The sequence below is a fragment of the Anticarsia gemmatalis genome, chromosome 23 (assembly GCF_050436995.1).
Source record: "Anticarsia gemmatalis isolate Benzon Research Colony breed Stoneville strain chromosome 23, ilAntGemm2 primary, whole genome shotgun sequence".
NCBI classification, from domain to species: domain Eukaryota; kingdom Metazoa; phylum Arthropoda; class Insecta; order Lepidoptera; family Erebidae; genus Anticarsia; species Anticarsia gemmatalis.
The window spans coordinates 1,586,770-1,609,760 of NC_134767.1; the positions used below are offsets into that span (position 1 = coordinate 1,586,770).

The following is a 22,991-nucleotide window of genomic DNA, read 5'->3' on the forward strand; positions in this document are numbered from 1 at the left end:
ATGTAATCATTGAGTAATGTATAACTATTTATTTGATATAACTAGGGCAGTAGATCATACAGAAGCTATGGTGTGAGGAGAGTATGTGTGAATAGTCATGAAATAATTTGCTGTTGGGCTATAGGTATGTTCGAGAGATTTTTTTACGGCACAGGTCATCTATACTAATATTATAAAGCTGAAGAGTTTGTTTGTTTGTTTGTTTAAACGCACTAATCTCAGGAACTACTGGGCCGATTTAAAAAACTCTTTCAGTGTTAGATAGTCCATTTATCGAGGAAGGCTATAGGCTATATCATCACGCTACAACCAATAGGAGCAGAGTATGAGTAAAAAGTGTTACAAAAACGGAGAAAATTGGGATTCATTCTCTTTTATGTGACGCAAGCGAAGTTGCGCGAGTTAGCTAGTAAAACAAATATGTCAAAGGTATTGTTCAGTTATTTCGACGCGTGTATAATTATCATTCACCCGGCCACAAAGCAAAGGTTATAAAAAATGATAGACAAAATAACGATGAATACCTAGTACCTAATAACACATTAGCTATGTAAATAATAATACTATTTATATTTGAATATTTATATAACGACAGAAATGCCTTTGGTGACCTCTCTTCAATTTACTACTTGATTTTTATTTCGTTTTCCTTTCCTATATTTTCTTTAGATGAGGCAAATTCTTGTAAAATATAAATAGTCACAATATGCTCTAAAAAACAAGCTTTCCACCAAAGAAAGAATTTTTATAAAATAGGTCTAGTAGTTTCGGAGAAATAGGCGCTCAAATATACAACTTTGATGCTTCGGGATATTAGTATTAATGGAATTTGTAGGCATTAATTAGTTTACTATGTCTTATTTTTGTAAAACTCGTTTTGTTTTAGATTATCATTAACATAAGTAAATATTTAACATCCATCTTTTTATGATAACAAATAAGATTTAATATCACGTGCTTCAATTCCTATAGAGTAGAGTAAATTTTAAGATTAAAGTCACTGCGAAACAAACAGTATTAACTAACATATTATATGCATATCTATAACACACGCGCATCCTTAGGCTTAGAGAAAAAATAAAAGCTTAGGATTCGGGGTTTGATTCCCACACAATTGTTTGTGCGATCCACAAATCGGTTTCGGGTCTGATTGCAATTTGCGTCCGTTGTTCGTATGTTTGTAAAAGTCCCGCGACACAAGACATATTTTAAAAATCAAAATGTTAATGTAATATTAATGTAATATTATGTTATATCATATGTTATGTTATCATATTTTAAAAATCAAAATGTTAATGTAATGTTATGAATAGTAATATTCTGAGATGCCTTCGTGAATATTATTCTAAAGCAATCCAATTTTTGTACAAGAAGGAGATGGCTCTACAGACAAAGGCTTGTTTCTAAACACAAAATTCTGCGAATTTCAAAAACCCTTATTAAGTAGGTGTGCCTAAATCCTTTGTTACATCTTCCGGGTTCAAACCCGTCTTTAATAAGACAATTACTTATTTTTTTTAAACTAATACATGTATTTTTTGTTACAGATCCACACAGTCGCCGTCAGTGTTTGATAAGGTATAATTTAGTATTATTTGTAACTGAATTTGAAGCTTTTTTCGTTGACTGCACAAGTACGGCTTAGACTACATGATTGGTGAATCATTCAATTTAAAGTGTCCGAATAAAATGATGGAGGTTTTAGAAGTAGTATAATTCAAAGAAAATTCGTGTATCTGGAAATTCAGATATTAATTAAGAATGTGTGTTAAGGATCCAATAGAATTTTTAATACTTATTAAAGAATATGTCATGCTATTTTGAAGGAGAAAATCACTTCAAATGTTGGCGTTATTTAATTTAATTTTACTAGAAATTAAACGATACGAAGGAATTGAAAATGTCTAAATAAGTTTAGAGAGTTACGAGTTTATAAAAAAGTCATACAGTCCTCTAACCTCAGCCAGTGTGGTGGACACAAGGCCTTACTCCTCTCTCATTCTTGTAGACCTTATCCAATGGGTTCAATTTATATTTTCATTATTTCCTTTGTTTTTTGCTAGGGAGTAAATGAACTCTAATTTATTCAATAAATATGCAATATTAAATAATATGCGCATTAGTTTCAAGGGAATATTGGCAAAATATTCAAAAAATTCGCAAGTCATTGTAGAGTATTTATTTTAGGTAATAAATTAACATAATCATAATATTATGGGCAGGAAGGTGTTGGTGCAAAAATATATTTCCTGATACGATTCATTTATTTTTCCTTACGTAAAGAAAATACAAGTTATAATAATGTTTCATGCATAAACATAATATCACGCCAGTTATACCTGAAGGTGCAGACACAACTGGGAATCGAACTTGGGACCAATAAAATCATTAGGCCACACAAACATTAAAATTTTATTTAACCCGTTACAGTCCCGCAGCTGGGCAATGGTCTTCTTACGAATGAGCGAGGGGTTAGACCTTGAGTCCATCATGCCGTTAACGGGGTTTGGGACTTTGCATGCCCTCGATATATGTATTAAGCAAATTTTGTTTATGCAAGGTTTCATCACGATGTTTTCCTTCACCATTAGAGCAAGTGATTATTATTTCTAATACACACATAACTTCGAAAAGTCATTGGTATGTTACCTCGGGTTTGAATCATCGACCACTTGCGTGGGAGATGCCAACTTACATCACACGTCTATCACTGCTTTACCCACAGACATAATATAAATAATAATAAATTTAACCCATTACTGTCCCACTGCTGGGCAAGGGTCTCCTCCCGTAATGAGGGAGGGGTTAGGCCTTGAGTCCACTACGCTGGCCAAGTGCGGGTTGGGGACTTTTTACCCACAGACATACAAGACAAAAAATACCTATAATCAAAACCGCAAAATCATTACTATTCAATATTCATACATAAATGTACACTAAGCCTAACGCGCAGACTAGTCGCAGGTCGCAACAAAGAATCGCGTTACGACACAATGCCCGTCTAAATGTCGTGACGTGTGATGTAGTTTGATGTTTGCAATCATTATGTTGCGGTGTGGATGGCAATCGGGAATTTTGTGGTCTACCTAGAACGCACACATAACATCAAAAGTCATTGACGTCTTGCCTCGGATTCGACAACTTATATCACATTTCTATCACTGCTTTAGACACTAACATAAAGGACGAAAAAATGCTGAAAATCAAAATCGCGAATATCTTCATTACTATTCATCTATACTAATATTATAAAGCTGAAGAGTTTGTTTGTTTGTTTGTTTGTTTGAACGCGCTAATCTCGGAAACTACTGGTCCGATTTGAAAAATTATTTCAGTGTTAGATAGCCCATTTATCGAGGAAGGCTATAGGCTATATATCATCACGCTACAACCCATAGGAGCAGAGTACCAGTGAAAAATGTTACAAAAATGGGGAAAATTATGATTCTCTTATGTGACGCAAACGAAGTTGCGCGGGTCAGCTAGTTATTCATAAGTGTACACTAAGCCTAACGTGCAGACTAGTCGCAGGTCGCAACAAAGAATCGCGTTACGACACAATGCCCGTCTAAATGTCGTGACGTGTGATGTAGTTTGATGTTTGCAATCATTATGTTGCGGTGTGAATGGAAATCGGGAATTTTGTGGTCTACCTAGAATGTAGACATTCTTTTGCGTTGAAAGAAGTGAGTGAGAGTGCAATGCTTTAGGGATTTTAAGTGTTGCATCATGGCGACAGTTGGGGAGTATGAAAAGTAATTCTTAGTCGTACTTTTTATTCAAAATTAAAGCTTTTGGCGCGGACATACCAGAGATGGGTGGTCGTTTGTTGGCATTTGATCACCGTATTCGTGTATTGAAGCGTTCGTTAAGAGTATGTCGGATGTCGCCAAATTATATCATATCCCTTGAACAAATATGACACAAAATTATTATTAGTGTAATCGTACGCCAAATAATACTAATACCATACTAAGGTTTGAGTTTATAAAATCATATATTTAAAAGTCTAACCAGTGCATGTATCGTTTAAACTAAAAATAAAATTGTCTAACAAAAATACTATGACTTACATCAAATAATAGAGATACTGTTACTTAAAAATGCTAGTTTACTATCAAACCCTATGTTACGTAGTATAAAGTATTCATTTCCAAAAAGCCCTTTCACTTTCAACCAATTCGACGCACAATATTAACAAAAAAGTCTATTCTTTACTATAATTAAAGCTTTCAATCAGAAATCCATTGGAACACGTGTTTATTATAATATTTCAATACAATCGCGATTGTTACGATAACACACAATAAGTGTTATATAATTTGTTGTGTAATAGTAAACAGATTGTTGCTTAGATTATGTCCAGATGGATTGTAAACTTACGTTTGTGAATTATGTTGTTCAATATTGAATACACTGGAATTTTTTATTTTTTGTGTATATTGTATTTGACTTTTATTTATTTAAGTCTTAGAGATTTAGTACTTAAGTCTTAGAGCATATAATAGTCTGAGAGAATATAATTATGTTATTAAGGTATTGCGACCTGTAGCGCGATTCTGCACAATCGATGCCGTCGAGTATCGAGAGTTTGATATTTAAAATGTACTGCCATAGTTTTTACGGAGCCCGGTTGTGGCCCTTAACAGATTTTAGAATAAAACTTTTCGATAGCTAGCTAATTGTCGATAGTCGATAGTAGTAGACAATCGAGTTATCTAGGCCAATCTATCATTATTTAATATACCTAGAAAGGGGTTTATTCGTTCTTCGATGTTTGAGAAAACCTGCAAATTTAGAAAATACTTTTTATTTTAAATAACTGTAATATACCGACGGTTTCGGGAACCTCAAAAAGTTACTTCTTTTAACAATCAATATCAAACAAAAACAGCGTTTACAAAATCACTATTTTATATTTTTCTACCGTATCTGTACCTACCATTATTACCCTTAGAAACTTCACTCTCTATCTCTTATAAAGACCACCATGCTTAGACTCTAATTTTCAACAAAATATTCCAAAAAACCCGGTCATTACACAAAAAGTCCAACAGCCCATTGAACTGCGACTCAATATTTAGCGAACGTACAATTATTGTTAATACACATTGTGTTTATTCGAGGCGGGCGGTGAAAGTTAGCATTTAACTCCATTGTGCGACTCAGCGAGAGTGTTACTCGCTATTATAACATCGATGTTACAGGACTCACCTTAATATTAGTGGACACGCCCACTTTTACATATTCTTAAGACCTATTACACAATTGATTATTTCCAAAAAAAAATTAATCATACATACATACATACATATATACAAACGAACATACATATGTACATCCATGCCTAATATCACGCCTTTTTTCCATAGGAATTGGCAGAGACCAAAAAACGCCGCTTGATACGATCCTCACAAACTTCCCTTGCCTCATTCACATCCATACATCTTGTCATACAGCACCGCAAGTTACGAGTACTACGCACCTGACCTTTTTTCATAACATAGACGATGTGATCTGTGTATATCTTTAAAGGGCTCCCGGCGTTTCTATTTACAAAAAATACTATATATTTATGTATAAAGTTAGCATTTAACACCATTGTCTCAGCGAGAGTGTTACTCGCTATTATAACATCGATGTTACAGGACTCACCTTAATATTAGTAGACACGCCCACTTTTACATGTTAGGTCGGGGAAAAAGTCTTTTCGCGTTATATGAATGTATGTATAAACTTTGTCATACAGGACCGCCAGTTACGAGTACTACGCACCTGACCATTTTTCAAGACATAGCCAATGTGGTCTGTGTATCTTTCAAGGGCTCCCGGCGTTTCTATTTACATCAGTACATTTATCATTTAAAAAATAAGTACTATTTATCTTTACTTATAATCCACCACGCAGGTCAGAGTGGGTTAAATGGTAAATTTTGTAAACAATCATTGTTTCCTGTTATTTTAATTCTCAGCTAAAGAAAATACAAAAACAAAAGCAAGGTATTCAAATCTTTTTAAAAATCAAATTTCAATAAATGACAGCTTGTTTTTTTAATGGCTGTCATACCAGGCAATGACCCGTGAAGGTGTGGCCAGAATAAATAATTATATGAGTGGTACGCGTAGCTAATTGTTTTTAATTTTATTTTATTACTTTGATTACGTAGTTTTAAATTAGAAATGCTTCCTGCAGTATCGAATATAACTGTTTTGATTGGAAAAATGATTCAGTATATTTTATAAACTATTTCCTAGTCACTTTATAAACGATCTTCTGATTTCCTTGGTTATATAATAACGGAAACTGGATACTAATAAACCAAAAGCCATTAATTGTAATTTGTAAACATTTAAAATGTTCACTACAATAATAATGATAATTATTTAATAATGATAATTATTCACACTACTACAAATTAAATATACATATATAAGCTTATAAACACTCTCACACGTCATAAAGTCAGCGAAACCATAGCTTTATAAACAAAACTACAACCCGCAATTTATAATACTTAACTTAATAAAAAGTTAGAACTACCTACCATTCAATTTCACAATATCATAATACCCTCATTCTCCTAAAAACCCCATACAAAAACTACCATAGAGAGTAGTCTATGGCATAAAATGGCGGCCATAATGCAAATATCGGAGCGCAATTAAGCAGGAGCGGAATCGAGTTATTATATCGATATCGCTTATTACTCGATTACAGTAAGTGCCGTGGCTCGCATACGTAATAGCCGAGTACCGTAAAACGGGGTGAATAGAATTCGCGGGGTGAATAGAAAAAAAATCAGGAATGTTTTCAAGCCCAATATTTGAGTACTCCTCGTTTAAGAATTTTATTCAAATTTGAAATGATTACACGTCGATATTTCTTCTCTGCGGTGTCATAATTGTTGAAATGTTTAAATTGATATTTATACCCAAAAAATTGCTTCAAAGTCAACCGTCCTCGAATGCCTTAATGGTCCATACAATTTTTTCAAAACTTTGGATTTAAAGTGGAATTTCTTTTCTAATGAGTTGTTTGGAGTGTTTATCTCTTTAGGTGTATATTTATCTATAAAGATACAATATTGTTAATTGAAAAAACGTTTTAAAACACAATTTTTCCATTCACCCCTTTGGTCGTTTCGATTCACCCCTATCGCTGGGTGAATAGAAATTGACCATTTTTTTAATGAAATATCGTAAAATGATGCATATTTTTGGACAAATATGGTTTTAACTCTTTCTTCATGGCGCCGGACATAATATAAAATAACCCGACAATAAAAATAACAAGTTATTCGCTACAAATTTTTAGGACAAAGTTGAAAATTGTTTCTATTCACCCCGTTTTACGGTATCGAGTTAAAAATCGGTTCGGTAGGAAGCGTTTTGTTTGCTTTTTGCCTTATGAAACCTTCTTGAGATGTGATTAATTGTAGGAACAAGTTGTTGCATAAATGAGCTAGTGAGAGAGATTTTTGTACTGAAAAAAATACCTTTTATTAACTAACTAGCTAAAACTTAGAATTGTCCCTCCTGTTTCCTTGATTAAAAAGTAGCCTATCTTCGTTTCCTCATCTTCAAATATTTTTATACTGAGTTCCATATAAATCTGACTGAAGTTTGCTTTCGGAAACATTTACTTCAGCTCATGTTGATTTGGCGACATCTAGAATCAAACATTTTCGAAGATCTTAGAAGTTCGGACCAATTAGCCAGACAACCAATATTCGAGGGTTATCGTGTTATATCCCAGGTAACTGGGTTGTGGAGGTCCTATAGGCTTTCGCTCCATATAAAATACCAGTATTCAGCTGCATCCGGTGAGACTGGAAGCCAACTCTAACATAGTTGGAAGAAAGGAGATCTTCTTCTATAGACAAAATTGTCTGTGAGGCGTCGAAAAACCGCACTTGAATATGTAAGATAAGTCTATCTCAATTCAGGCTTGCCCTAGAGTGTGTTCTCACCCTTAATCACGCAAAGGAAGCTTACAATGTTGCCGCATAACAAATTAAAATTGTACGCATTACATACTCGTACTATTTGTTAAACTACCATTAAATACAAATATACAGTTTTTTTTCGTTAACAAGTCAACAACTACAACGTATCTTTAAATGTTTATTTTTTAGAGAAACGATTGGGTTAAGCAACTTTTACTGAGGTGATTGATTAGATGGGTAGCCGCAGAATTTTGGCTACTCGCGTCTGCGCTTTCGAAAGTCAATGACGGACGTTTGTCAATTGAGATAACAATTATAGCTAAGCCACTTCAAAGACTTTTGATGGCTTGAACAACTTTGACACTAAAGCAACTGAATATACTAAAAAAAATAAGAAATATCGGTCATCGACCCCTATTTCCCACATATTATAAATAAAAACAAAACCTTATAATTATCCTTTACATAAATTAAAATTCAATCAGGTGATTCCGCCGGCAGACCTAGTATGGTGAACAAAAAAACTATGGCGAAGCGAGTACAGGTACAGTCAGCAAAAAAACGTTAGCGTATAATTATTATCGTCCTTATGAGGCTGTGCAAAACTAGCTTTACCTGTGGGTTTGTTTGAGTTAATAAGAACTTTTTGTTAAGTATGTTGGGTTATACGTAATGGTTGCTGTTTCTTGTAAAGTGCAATAGAGTATAAAGTCTAGAAATACACTGAAAATATGTGTATTTATGTCAAATTCATGGGCATGATAGACATTGATATTGAACCCGGGAGTTTTTTATACAGTGCAGCAGTCGTGACGTGGCAAATATACGTATTATTTTAACCACTGTGTTATAGAGACCATCATATTGGTCAGAAATACCTTTTTAAAATAATCCTCTTCCAAGATAAAACCTATCTATCACAACAAATTTCATAAAAATCGGTACAGCAAGTTACGCACAAATTCACTCACCCAAGTGGAAATATTCGCTGAAGTATATTAAAGGTATATTATAGATTATGAATCTCCATCCTTCGATCAGTTGTTGCATCGTTTGAGCTCAATATTCCCATATTATCAACTACTTATTCTTGATAGCCGTCAAAAATAAATAGGTATCAAACGGGTTTTCTTCACTAGGTATGTAGTATATGAAACTTAGTTACTTGCATGATTCTATGCAATTAACTTGTACTTAAGTATTTTTCCAATAGTATTTTTGAAACTTAGAGCTTAACCCCTCTCTTGTCCGGAAGAAGACTTCAAGTGGGGCAATGATGGATAAAAAACTTTATTTTAAATAAAAAAAAACCATGAAATACTCGTGGTACTAATAGTGTACCTGAAGTATTAATTACTGGGTACTATGGTTTTAGTAACATCTCATGAACTTTTTTTTCTAAACTTACATTTACCAATGCATCCTGCAAAGCAAATCAGGTTCTTATTTTAGTCCAAAATATTATGAGTACTAGTACCTGTATTTTATTGTAAAATATTGATACAATCAGCGTCAAAAAAAATGTATACGTTGTCACATTTACAATCGTACTCACCTAGCAACATAAAACAGAAATCAAAATAAAATAATTTTTGAAGGGTCTCTTATGCAGCAAACGTGATTTTTTTACGAAAACTGAAAAAGTCAATGCTTTAACAATATACTAAGCACTAAGTACATAAACAGTTCTAAATTTAATGTAAAAAAACAAAGCAAACAAGAGCATGTATTTAAAAGTTACAGTTTGTTATAAACGCCGCTCATATTGCGTGAGCCGAGACACGCGATTGAGGCGTATAAGTATGAGGCACCTAAAATGCTGCTTAATTGAAATTTAGACTAAAATAATGCTGCTTAGTTTTAATTATAATTATTTTTATATAACTGTATAAAAATGAAACTATTGCTTTGAGCGTCCTATAAGGAAGCTATTTATGTTATAAATAGGGTAGGCATAAAAAATATCAAGATAAAAAATTAAAAGTTTTTTTTAAGTCTTACTAATTATATACTATAAGATAGTATTTAGTCACTAAGATAGACAAATAAATATATTTCACACGTATTTTTTGCTACCTCGATAGAATTAGCGCGCTAAAAACTTGACGAATTCTAACATTATGATGTCATAATTTTAAGTATTTTTGTAAAATATTTTTGTATCGGGCGACGCCGGGCCGCAATTTATGTATATTATTTTAATGGAAGGAAGCAAATGTATTAGGTAATAGGAAAATACTAGTTTCCTCAATTTGGTCTAATGTAAAAGTTACCTATTACAGAGATATCAATTTAATGGGCTATTAATTTATATACAAATTTTAATAACGTTTGCTTTCCGGTAAAATGCATTAGTTGCTAATTTAAAGGTGGCCTTGTTACATACTTTACATTGATTCGAATCCTGGCTGTCGTTTAATGCGAGCCCCAAAAAAATTTAGATTAATACATAATATCATGCCTCTTATACCTGAAGGTGTAAGCAAGGATACCATATAATACACCTACGTTTTCTATTAACAATTGCAATCGCATATGATAGGAGACGACTCTACTACCATTTACCGGGTACGCTCTAAAATCTCGGGCTACCTATAAGAAATATTGTGATCTAAATTAGAAAGAACAAATCGCACATTACCCGACACAGGAATCAAACTCGAGACCTAAATATCGCCACTACGTACCGCGCCACAGAGGCAATTTTTTCTTTTCGCAGTTTCATTACTCATATACAATTATTTGCCAATACAAGAGATAATTATTCTCTTTGATTCAACCTCAAAAATTCCCGGGGATACTGAATATAATTTCAATCTTAGAAACCAAGCAGCATTTTACCTCCCATCTAAACTATATATAGAAAAAGGCTGTTCGCAAAGATATATTGTGGACGACTACGTTTTTATGGGATCACACAATTTATGGTATAATCTTATTAATGGCGGAGTCATGGTAACGTATGTGTGAAACTGTATAAAACCACGCTCGTATTATGGGAAGCGAAACGCTTTTTGTGACGCAAATATTTATTTGTCGTGATAGCACTTGTAATCGTAAATGTATTTTTGTCTTGGGATTATTAGGTTTTTGTTATTTACAGTATTTTCATTTCAATTATGATAAGAAGTTATACAATACGGGAATGAACGCGACTATGCATTTTAATGCATTATTATTTTATTACTTTCAAAGTAAAAGTCTGAAAAATCCTCCGAGCTGACCTGAAGTTAAAATATTATACAGTTGCTACGTATAAGTATAGGCATATATTCAATAATTTGTATTGAGTAAGTCAGTAAATGAAATATTGAGAGTTAGACAGTTTAGCGTTCACTACCTCATATACGTCATAAGCTTACGTTAAAATATTACTTGGGACCATGTTTACCAGAAACGATCTTATTCCTTCAACGAATAATGATGTTGGTAAAAACGAACTGGCTTATTTCGTGACAAAAATATCTATTGAAATGTTCTTTAACGATAAACATAATATCGATATTTTTGTAAACAAACTTCAATGAGTTTTCATGTTGTTCAGTCATTCAACATTGCATTTTTTCGTAATTATTATGTCATAAATAAATCGAATAATAATTTGCAGTGATAGCCGAGTGGTATAAGTTGACACCTCCCACGCAAGTGGTCGCAGGTTCGAACCCGAGGCAACACACCAATGACTTTTCGAAGTTATGTGTGTATTAGAAATAATTATCACATGCTCCAACGGTGAAGGAAAACATCGTGAGGAAACCTTGCATGCCTAAAATTTGTTTAAAACATTTATTGAGGGCATGCAAAGTCCCCAACCCGCACTTGGCCAGCGTGGTGGACTCAAGGCCTAACCCCTCCCTCATTACGGGAGGAGACCCTTGCCCAGCAGTGGGACATTAATGGGTTAAATTTTTTATTTTTATTTTTAAATAAATCGATCACGTCTTTGTTTTGTTTATTTAAACTTGAACTAGTGAATTGGGTTTATTTTTAGGCTTTTTCGTGTTTAATAGCCGTGACCGTTTTACGAGTTGACTTAAAAAATACTATTTATATCCTTTTGCATTATTCAGAAAGGTTTTAATTTAGGCATGAGAGTTAGGCCTTTCATTTCTTAGAACTCCAGCGTGCTAGCCATGCGTAGGTAGGGACTATGCATCATTTTAAATATATTCGAAGGTCTCGGTTATTTTTGTATGAGTTTTGACGCTATTGAATAGATAAACTACTGTTAAATGTACCTCAGAAACCGGGGGAAAATAATGCAAAGTAAATCCACGATATGTTTTTGTTGCCGATAATTAAGTGACAAGGATTTGTTTTAAACACTTCGAAAACCATCTTAATAAAAGACACTGGTATTATTGATAATCACTTACCAACAATTTTTTATTTTATAAACTGCAGTTGCAAACTATGCTGCTAAAATTTATTTTCAAATAGAAAAAATATTTGCCTCCTATTTCCGTAAATTAGAAACTTAAAAAATAACTTACATTATCGGCTGTAACACTGTTTTCCTCATCCATAACTCCTAAAGAACCACAGCGGTAACCTTCATCAAATTGTATCGAACAAAAAACAGTTTGAACATCACGCCACTGCTCGGATGATTCGATCCCCACCATTCAATTATAACGCTTCACTTTACTAGTATCCTGGGGATAAATCGGCTGTTTTGTTTTGTTTCTAACCGACTTTAAATAAAGGAGGAGATAATCAATTCGACAGTATTTTTTTACTAACGGGCTGAAGTGCGACCTTGTATAACTAATCAGTTTTTAAAAAAAGGAAAAGGTTTGAAAACCGACTTTAAAAAAGGAGGCGATTCTCAATTCCACTGTGTTTTTTTTTACTTCTAAAGCGACGGCTAATATGGGCATTGTATGATATGTGAATGATATAAGCCTCCTTGATCTTATTTGATGATTAAGGACACGTTTATAGGTGCAGGTTGACTGTTATTAAAAAAGACATGAATATAAGCTCAATAATATAATTAATTATGATTGTTACAACAAACATGTCTTCAAATAAAATTGATGTAAGCAATAATTTTGATGCAATGTCAAAATCATTACATTCAATGTAAAAAATAAAATGGAAGTCGATTGAAAACGCGACTTATAAAAGTAGAAAACTCCAGATTGCAACTTGAATATTTCTGTAAAAACCGATTTTTCCTTTGCAATATGACACAGGAATTCAGCTTCGCACGACTATTTAAAACTATTAAACATAACACAATTTGTTATGGTAACAAATAAAAATATAATATTACATCATAACATTTGATATGGATAAGTTTTTACAAGAACCGGTCGGTATTATGACAAAAAATATCGATTAGGAGATCGGTCTTATACTAGATTTTTTTACGGACTTTTTATTATAGTGATGTCATGTTATTGATAAGAATAGTGATAGGCAATGCTTAAGCATTCGACTCCTACGCGATTGGACAGGGGTTGCAACCTGTGACCAACGATTTTTTGAGAATATCACTTGTTCTTATGGCAAAGGAATACGTATCGAGCTACAATACACCGTGATGAAACCTTGCAAGTCTAAAAGTTCTATAAAACGGTTCTTGAATGTACTATGCAAGGTCCCCAACCCTCACTTGGGAGACGCGGTAGACACAAGGCTTAAAGGCCCCTCCTGGGAAAAGACTTTACCTAGCACTGGGATAGAAATATATTATGTAAAAAATATGCTATACCTAACGCTTAATTTTTTTACATTTTACATCCAGTTTACAAACTATCTTTGTACTAAATTTTATTAAAATCTGTCCAGTAGTTTCTGCGTAATTGAATATCAAACATCCACACAAACTTATTGCATTTATAATATAATATTAGTGGGACTGATGTCATTGCTTTAAGTAGAGCAATTTTGTCATCATCGACGCATAGCTGGGAATATGTCGCAATAGTTAAAGTGGTGACCAAACCACTATCATTGCAATGTCATAAGTTCGAATCTTATTAGGGGCATAAATCGTTGTATGACCTACAATTGTAACCTCGGGCGCATAGAACTATTTGTATGTATGTCTGAAATATATTCAAAAATTACTGTACGGATTTGAAACAGATTCCAGAAAAGATTAACCAAGATTTTTATAAGTTGGCAATTAAATACAGTAGATTCTTGCCAGCTATTCTCATTTTCATTTCCATACTGGCGATAAATTGAGTACCAGTATCTATATTTGATAATTATAAATATCGTTAGATTAAATTAACAAATAAAATAAACAAAAATTAATTTAATCCATCACTGTTCCACTACTGAGCAAGGGTCTCCTCGTGTAATGAGGTATGGGTTAGGCCTTGAGTCCACCACGCTGGCCAATTCCGGGTTGGGGACTTTGTATACCTTCAAGAACTGCTCTAAAGAGAACTCACAGGCATGCAAGGTTGCATCACGATGTTTTGCTTCGCCGTTAGAACAGAATAAAAAAAAATCTAAAATATTTTATTGACATAAAATCTGTTACAATATCCACATATTGTCCTGACATCTATGCTAGCCGAAGCTGTGTTACAGATGCCAGTGTCTTCACCCTTATTTATTAACATGACAATATTTTGTCATAAAACAGAAAGAGTAATAAGAAAATATGAACATCAAACTATAACTATGTGTGTGTGTGTGCGTGTGTGTGAGTGTATGTGTGTGTGTGTACGTGTGCGTTTGTGTGTGTGTGTGTATAACATTTATGTTTATGAGGTATCCCTTACTTAATCCATTACTAAAACTAAGTGTTAAATTTATTAGATAACTTAAACCTAATAGATTTAATAACTATTGTCTCCATTGTGTTGCTAAACAATAAAATATTTCGGTCACTCAATGAATCACTTAGAATGTGGTCGAACGAGATAGATAACATATTTTAAAGCCTTACTGATTGCTTTGTGCCTGTGACCTAAGCTAAGTATCCGTTTTAAGGCGAATAAGCTATAAAATAAAATTAAATTCAATAAAATATACTAATATTTTATACAAAATCGACTTCAAATCATTTTTTGTTCCGGCCGAAGCGTACCACCATATAAGTATCACAGAACAAACGTTATCATCAAAGTAATAAAAGTTGCACATTTTTAACATAAAACCAAAACTCCCCGTCAGTTTTTAATTTAAATGAGACCATAAGTAAAATGAGAAAATAGCAGTTTCCAATTAAAAAGTATCATCTAAATCGGTCTATTCGTCCATCCAATAAAAATATTTTGAAGTCTATTCTGTTTCGGATGTTTCATTCTAATAAATAGAATTATAATATATTAGTCAATTACTAAACTAGTTTCTTTGTCACCATAATTCTGTTTGATAGAAAAACAACCGTTCTTTTGCAAACATTCTGATTAATGATTAACATAGCTATAGCACTGTCTAAAAAACATAGCAAAATTAAATAATAACCTGTCATCAACAAATAAATAACCAAAATACTAATCATAATAATTTCAAAACTCACAATTACATTTTGAAGTCCATGACGTTTTAATATACGAGTACGTATTGCAACGATTGCTAAAGTGACCTTGTAATCATTGGCGTTACAACTTGACATATAGTATGACATATAACATGTATTATTTCCGTAGTAAGAGGTCACATAGACACACATAATGTCATGTTATACCCGAAAGAGTAGGCAAGTTTCATACACCAGCATTTCACTAAGTTGGTAATGTTCATGTAACAGGTGGGTCTCTTGCCATATTATGTCGGGCACTTTACCAAACTCTGTACTATTCATGACAATAATCTAAAAAGTACCTAATATTGCGCCTGTTATTTTCAAAAGGGTAGGCTGAGGGGTATGAAAGGTACTCATGTTTTACCATAGGCAATGTAAAAGAAGGCGAACCTAAATACCTAAACAGGGATCGTTACCAAACTCCGGATTAAACTTCCTACTGAAAAATATTTAATTGTTAATTAGAAAAAAACCAACAGTACTTTATTCGAACCGGAATTTGAACCCGAGACCTCGTGATCGGCAGTCTTATTCACTACCGACTACGCTACAGCGTATAGTATGGCTAAAAGATACGAGTATTATTTATTTATTGAGAGGTCAGACTATTGTTTGCCAATAATTCTATGATTCGAGTGGTGACGGGTTCAAGGTTAGTGTTGATTTAGGGTTGGTACTGGTTAAATATGAAAGTTATAAGATATTGATTTCTGAAAGATTTTTGTGATTCCGATAAAGTACTTTGACAATTTTATAAATGGCCATTACAAATAACGAAATATTTGTTGAAAAATATGTAAGTATTTTTTTTTTCCGGGCAAATATAGAAACAAGTTTTATAAGATATAATATAGATTCGCACTGTTTATTGTCATTATTGTCACTAAAGAAAATAACCAATATAACAAATATATTGTTTAATTTAAACAATTACATAAATAAAATATTAGGAAAAAACTCAAAATGAGAATTAATTACTCTGTTTTAGGGCCCCAAAAAAAAATACATTCCATTTACATGCCCAGAATATTCATCATACAACTAGAAATACACATCCCTAAACTAGTTAAAACTGGTTTAGCCTGCGGTCTGTATGTTACTCCTCATTTAACCATAAGTGTATGCGATCACAGTTCATTGTCACGTTTTATAAGATCAACTTACTTTTACCTGCGGTGTTACTCGGTGTAGGAATGAGAATAGATTCCCATGATTATGATCTTCATTGAGTTAGTGCATGTTGTAAGGAGAAGAGACAGTTTTGTTAAAAAAAATGAGCAATTACTATCTTAACACTAGCTTCAGCTTCTCGCTGTAAAAATGTCTTGTTGTTTAATCCGTGTTAGGATTTGTCAGTGAACTCAATTTCATCAAAATCAGCTCAATAGTTTCGGCGTAATTAAATAACAGAAATAAAGATTCCGAAAAAAAATATAAAGGGCGTAATTTGATAGCTAGAATCCACGCATGTAAAAAAACTGCGGAATATTATAAATTCAAATTTTACAAACATTAGAAAATTATTAGCTTTTCACATATGGAGCTTAAAGAAATCCTGGCAGAGACCGTCATCTATTTAATAAGTTCTATTTTTTTTATTTTTAATAATTAATTCTTATACCTACAAACTAAGGAATTCGCTTTTAAATAAACATCACTTAAGGAGTTTTCTTTTTAATATTTGTTCTACCAATATTTTAAAGAGCGTCGCTTGACGACAAATCTTTTGTAAAAATATGCATTCTTTGTTGTTTTTGTTTTTAGAGGTTATGTCTTCCACGTGATGGAAAACGTGTTAGATTAGTATTGCTCTAATGCATAATATGTTATTATTATTTGTAACTTTTCTTTTGTAATATTAGTTTAACTACCTAGTTTTTTTTTAAAGCATTGATGATCTATGCGACCGATTTCGGCCATGGTGACCACTTCGACTCCTAATTAAATCGGCGCTGATGCGCACGCAGATGGCTTATATAGCCAATTTTATTACATAACTCACGTGAGTTTTTAAAAGCATCAGTACCGTATTGAACTCCCTCTGTGGCGCGGTTGTGAATCCGGCCGCTACTCATGAAGTAGTTTTTTTTTTCTTAGTTCGATTCCCAGGTCGAACTAAGAACTACATATATCTATTCTAATTTATACTCGTATAAGAATATTCCTAAATAGCAGCCCGGGGATTGGTAACGTGCCCGCTAAATGGCAATTAGCTCGCCCGCTATTACATGGGACTAACATTGTTAATCATGGCGGAACGTAAATATATTTCATTAACATCGCCCTACACCTTCGAGTATAGCAAGTGTGATATAAGTTATATATGTTTCTTATATAGTTTCAATACTCGGCACATGTTACATTGTTATACCTTATATATAAGATTATGTAAACAAGTTATATATTGTTATTGTTGTTATGTAACGTAGTGTCGCAGTTATTAGGCGCCGTGCCAAAGGATAGGCTTCGCAGGAATTTTGCGATGAAATTGTGTTAGGATCAAAGGTCATGTGTAGGGCTGGCACTCTTACTTTACTGTCTTGTTAAAAATATAAATGGGAATATTTTAACAATAACATAGCGCCATGCCATGGCCGTAGCTGGTCGTGAATTCGATTCCGTTGCAGATCTGAATTTGTTTTATCCATAAATACTTACTTCGAGAAAACTTACTTTTAATTTATAATTATTTGTCCCTTCATTAGGCGAAATGTCATTCACAAAGTAAAGTAATATTTTAAACTATATGAAATATCCATCGAATGAATGACAATAACAATAATAATCTTTTCGTTCATCTGATCCGGTGATCAAACTAAAGTTTACACAACTACGTTGAGTTAAGTTTACATAATTACTTTTCCACCAAAGCGACAAAGCTCTACAGTAAGCCGACAAGTGGCAACCCTATTAGCTTCGGATGTCAAAAAACTAACGAGGGTCTATTTTTTGGTATTTGCCCTGAATTTGACGTATCGACAGTTGATTTAGGTTTTCAATATGCTGATGAGTGCCTTATTTTCTTGATCAGTTTTTTTGACGATCTATCAAAAGAAAATATCTGGATCGACAGATTACAAAGGCTTTTAAAAAGCTTTTTAAGCCGCCCGAGAGGCTTTTGACTTGGCTAAACGACTGTTGTCTTAGTAGACAACAGCCAGGACCGACTTTCTACGCACCCTCCGAAGCACGGAGATGCGCAGCTCAAATACCTTCATTTGGTCACCCATCTATGGAATGACCGCGCCAAGAGTTGCTTAACCCACAGATCGTTAACCGACCGGTGAGCGCAACTGGCTATGGGTGCCTCAATGTAATAAGTTGATACCAAGTAACATCATAATCTACAACGCAGTTGACCTTTTTAACCTTCAAAAAACTTCTCGATTCAATTTCCCTACATATTGAAACCTTGACAGTCACATTCTTGTTGCTCTTTGTCCATATAAAATATTATAGCTTGTCTAAATTTAACCGTGTCACAAACAAACACAAATGGAATAATATGTATGTAGGCGGTGATAGATTTGTAAATTATAGAATTTATCTATACTAATATTATTATAAAGCTGAAGAGTTTGTTTGTTTGATTGTTTGTTTGTTTGATCGCGCTAATCTCAGGAACTACTGGTCCGATTTGAAAAATTCTTTCAGTGTTAGATAGCCTATTTACCGAGGAAGACTATAGGCTTTATTTCATTACGCTACGACCAATAAGAGTAGAGTACCAGAAAAGAATGTTACAAAAACGGGGAAAAATTTCACCCATTCTCTCTAATGTGACGCAAGCGAAGTTGCGCGGGTCAGCTAGTGGAATAATATGTATGTAGGCGGAGATAGATTCTCTTAGAGTTATAGAATTTATTTGTATTAGTTAAGTAGTTATATGCCTCGAGGCTATAGTATAAGGAAGATGATTTTCGTAGAAATCGGTTAAAATTTGGGACTTACGGAACTGCTATTTATCTTTTAAAAGCATATTTTTATATCAATAATGGTTTGAACTTTAAAAACCAGTGAAGCACTTAAAAGAAGCGTATGTTGCTGTGGACCCTCCAACCTAGAAACAGCTTAAAACATATAATAAAAGCATATTGTATAATTAGTTTACCAAAAATCTTTTGATATGATAACATTCGTTGCTGCTTGCTAAAAACCTGTAAAAATAAGAAATTCAATATCTAAAAGTACAAAAATGGGACTGACGTCTATTTATAACTAGAGGACTGGCCCGACTTCGCCCAGTTGTAGTACAATTTTATCCCGTAGATTCCATTCCCGTAGGATTTTTTATCCCATCGATCCCATAGAAACCTTGTCCCGTCAGTAAAATAAAGAATTATATTATCCAATTTAGTTTAGTTGTTCAAGAGTTATGCACGTAGGTACATACATTTTATTGGTCCATTTTTATTTATATAAGAATCTTTATAATAATTCATATCACACACTAATTTTATAAATCCAAAAATAGACCAAAATAAATCACACCAATTACAACATTACCGGTTTAAATAACCGTATTTACCGGTATTTACCATGACCAGCCTTTAAATTCCCACATTAGTTAGACGGCTAATAATCATTTATATGCTAATTATACGGATGAGTCAACGAAGCAAAAAATTGCCATAAAAAACTAGTTTTGGCACAAATTAATTTGTTAGATTTAAAAGGGCATAACTCGCTATAAAGACGTAGAAACATGTGGCATTTTGACATTGCTTATTTAAATGTTGATTAGGCGTTTGGCGACTTCCGTGAGAAGTGTGATTTATTGTTTAGGAAAAGTAAAGTGAAAATAAGGATCTAAGACATAATTTTGTACCTATTTGTTTTGATTTTTGGAGAAACCGAAAATGAGGGAATTTTACTAAGCACTTTTTAGACTTCAACAAAGGTTTTTGAAACAGTAACATTCATACTGGTAATACAATGGTTATCTTGATTCTTGATACCTCTGATAAAATTTATTTGTTCAAAATAGTATTATTGTGCCTGATTATTCAAAACTTTAAATAATTTTAATAAGTTACGCTCTTTAAATTATTAAATAGAATAGTTTATAAAACAGAACCTGGAGAATTAAGGGTAACATATTCTCCTTGAACTATATATAAGTGGTTAAAACGATGCAGGACTAAAGTCTACCACTTTATCACTCACCACACCAATTCATTTTCACCCATTCACCGTTACTCTCATTACTTTCCAAGGGTTCCGTACATTTTTAAAGCACACGATCGATAACGGCAAGATATTTATTACTATGATACGGGTACCTGCATACTAATACAAGGATACGCTTGCCAAGTACACCGTTATGACTACTGTTCGTCTCGTGATGAAGACATTGTCTTGATTGATTTGAGAGGTCAGGTTTTGAAAGGTGCAGTGCTGAAAATTCAAATGCAGTGATATGTTTATGTAATTTGCTAATAGATTTTTCAAGTCTTGATGTACCTACATAATTTAAAAAGTATTTCTGACAATGAAAAATATACTACTTCTAATTTCACAATTTAGTAGTCGTTATGTTTGTCAATAAAAATAATTGAATTTATGGTTTCATACAAAAAGTACGATTGAAAATGTGACAGATCACAGATATTTTTGACGCTGACAGTACTCTGTACCCATCATAAGTATGTTTGTACAAGTGCGCGACGATTTATTTTCCGTCAAATATTTTTAAAAAAATCTGGGGGTAAAGATCATATACATCATGAAATAGTTTGAAATTCAACCGACATAAACAACAAAACACTGTGTTTTAACTTTTATTTAACAGTTAATAATAAAATATCAGAAAAACACTTCTTACTCTAATCTGCGACCGTCGTCATTCAAATTCATCACCAATTTAATAATTATCTCTACAATCTCATAACTCAGACCACCACTAATCAACTTTCGCAACATTCCCAGCTCTCGATCGAGCACTAAAAGATATAATCTATAATAATCAGCGCTATTGTTTATATTATATCAACTGCTAAGATAATGCATTAAGAATTAAATGTGCGTTCGTTTTTATTAGAGTCCATTGTGTTGCTACTGTTCAGATTAATTTGAAAGATAAACTAATGCCCTTTGGCATTTGTAAGAATAATAATATAATTGCTTAGGTATGTGCGAATAATCGAAATCAAAGATCAAAATTTTATTGTTTATTTGTCCATGTAGGTATTTTACCAAAGTTGTTAATGGTTAATAAAATACTTTGAATATCCTAATTTTTTTATAAATATTTTTTACTTACTGTCTACTTATATCTAAGCCTAGCTTTTGCCTGCGACTTCGTACATGTGATTTGCGACTTAGGAAACGATTTGACAATTAGGACAGTCTATGAGAGAAAATAAATAGAGAGTGTACCTGCGTATTGTGCACATACTTGGACACTATAAACAAAGTCCCGCACAGTTGGCTAGTAGGACATTATCCATACTATCCATACTAATATTATAAATGCGAAAGTAACTCTGTCTGTCTGTCTGTCTGTCTGTCTGTCTGTCTGCTACTCAATCACGCCTAAACTACTGAACCAATTTGCATGAAATTTGGTATGGAGATACTTTGATACCCGAGAAAGGACATAGGCTACTTTTTACCCCGGGAAAATGACGCATTTCCCGGGAAAATTCAAGTGGCGAACGAAGTCGCGAATAATCAATATTATAATGACATTGAATTAACAAAACTCCGTTGTCATGGCTACTGTTTTAATGGCGGATATGCCTTAGCGCAAATTTTGAGAATATTTTTCTTGAAAAAAAAAGTATATTTTATATCATCACGCTACGACAAATAGGAGCAGTGTCACAGTAAAAAGTGTTACAAAAACGTGGAAAATTCTGACCCATTCTTTCTTATGTGACGCAAGCGAAGTTGCGCGGGTCAGCTAGTTAGATATATTCTCAACCAGCTGTTCCGCGCAACTTCGCTTGCGTCCAATAAGAGAGAATGGGTGAAATTTTTCCCCGTTTTTGTAACAGTTTGGTCGTAGCGTGATGATATATAGCCTATGTCCTTTCTCGGGTATCGAAGTATCTCCATACCAAATTTCATGCAAATTGATTCAGTAGTTTAGGCGTGATTGAGTAGCAGACAGAAAGACAGACAGACAGAGTTACTTTCGCATTTATAATATTAGTATGGATATAGTAAGCCAAGATTTTTGATTCATGCCTGCTATAGCACTAAGCTCGCCCTCATTTTTATGGGACTAACGAAACGTGAATGTATTTTGCACGCCTTTACCTACACCTTCAAGTACAGGGCGTGATATAATAAGTGTTCTAACCAGTATAAAGGGTAGATCTTCCATCAGCTCCTTGACCACGTTTAAGCTCTTTAATGAAGGTAGGTCATTGAATTCGAGGATCATGGCCAAGTAGGTACTCTTCTTAATTAAGCTAACCCGTCAAAATGTATCAGTACCAGCGGCCACCCACTTTAAATATTCCGTTTTCACACGATTTGCAGATCTCTCATATAAAAGTTTTTCCTGTCCAGTCCTCGGGGTGTAATTTCCAAAAAAAGGGCTC

General features: G+C 33.4%; 1 protein-coding gene across 1 annotated transcript in view; it reads left to right on the forward strand.

Moving 5' to 3' along the window:
* The window catches only part of sano (CABIT domain-containing protein serrano), a 144,239-nt gene that overhangs the window by 51,847 nt on the left and 69,401 nt on the right, over nt 1-22,991 (forward strand). Inside the window, exon 2 of the mRNA XM_076129900.1 lies at nt 1,548-1,578. The gene's annotated coding sequence lies outside the window, so the exon portion shown is untranslated. The remainder of the gene's footprint in view (nt 1-1,547; nt 1,579-22,991) is intronic.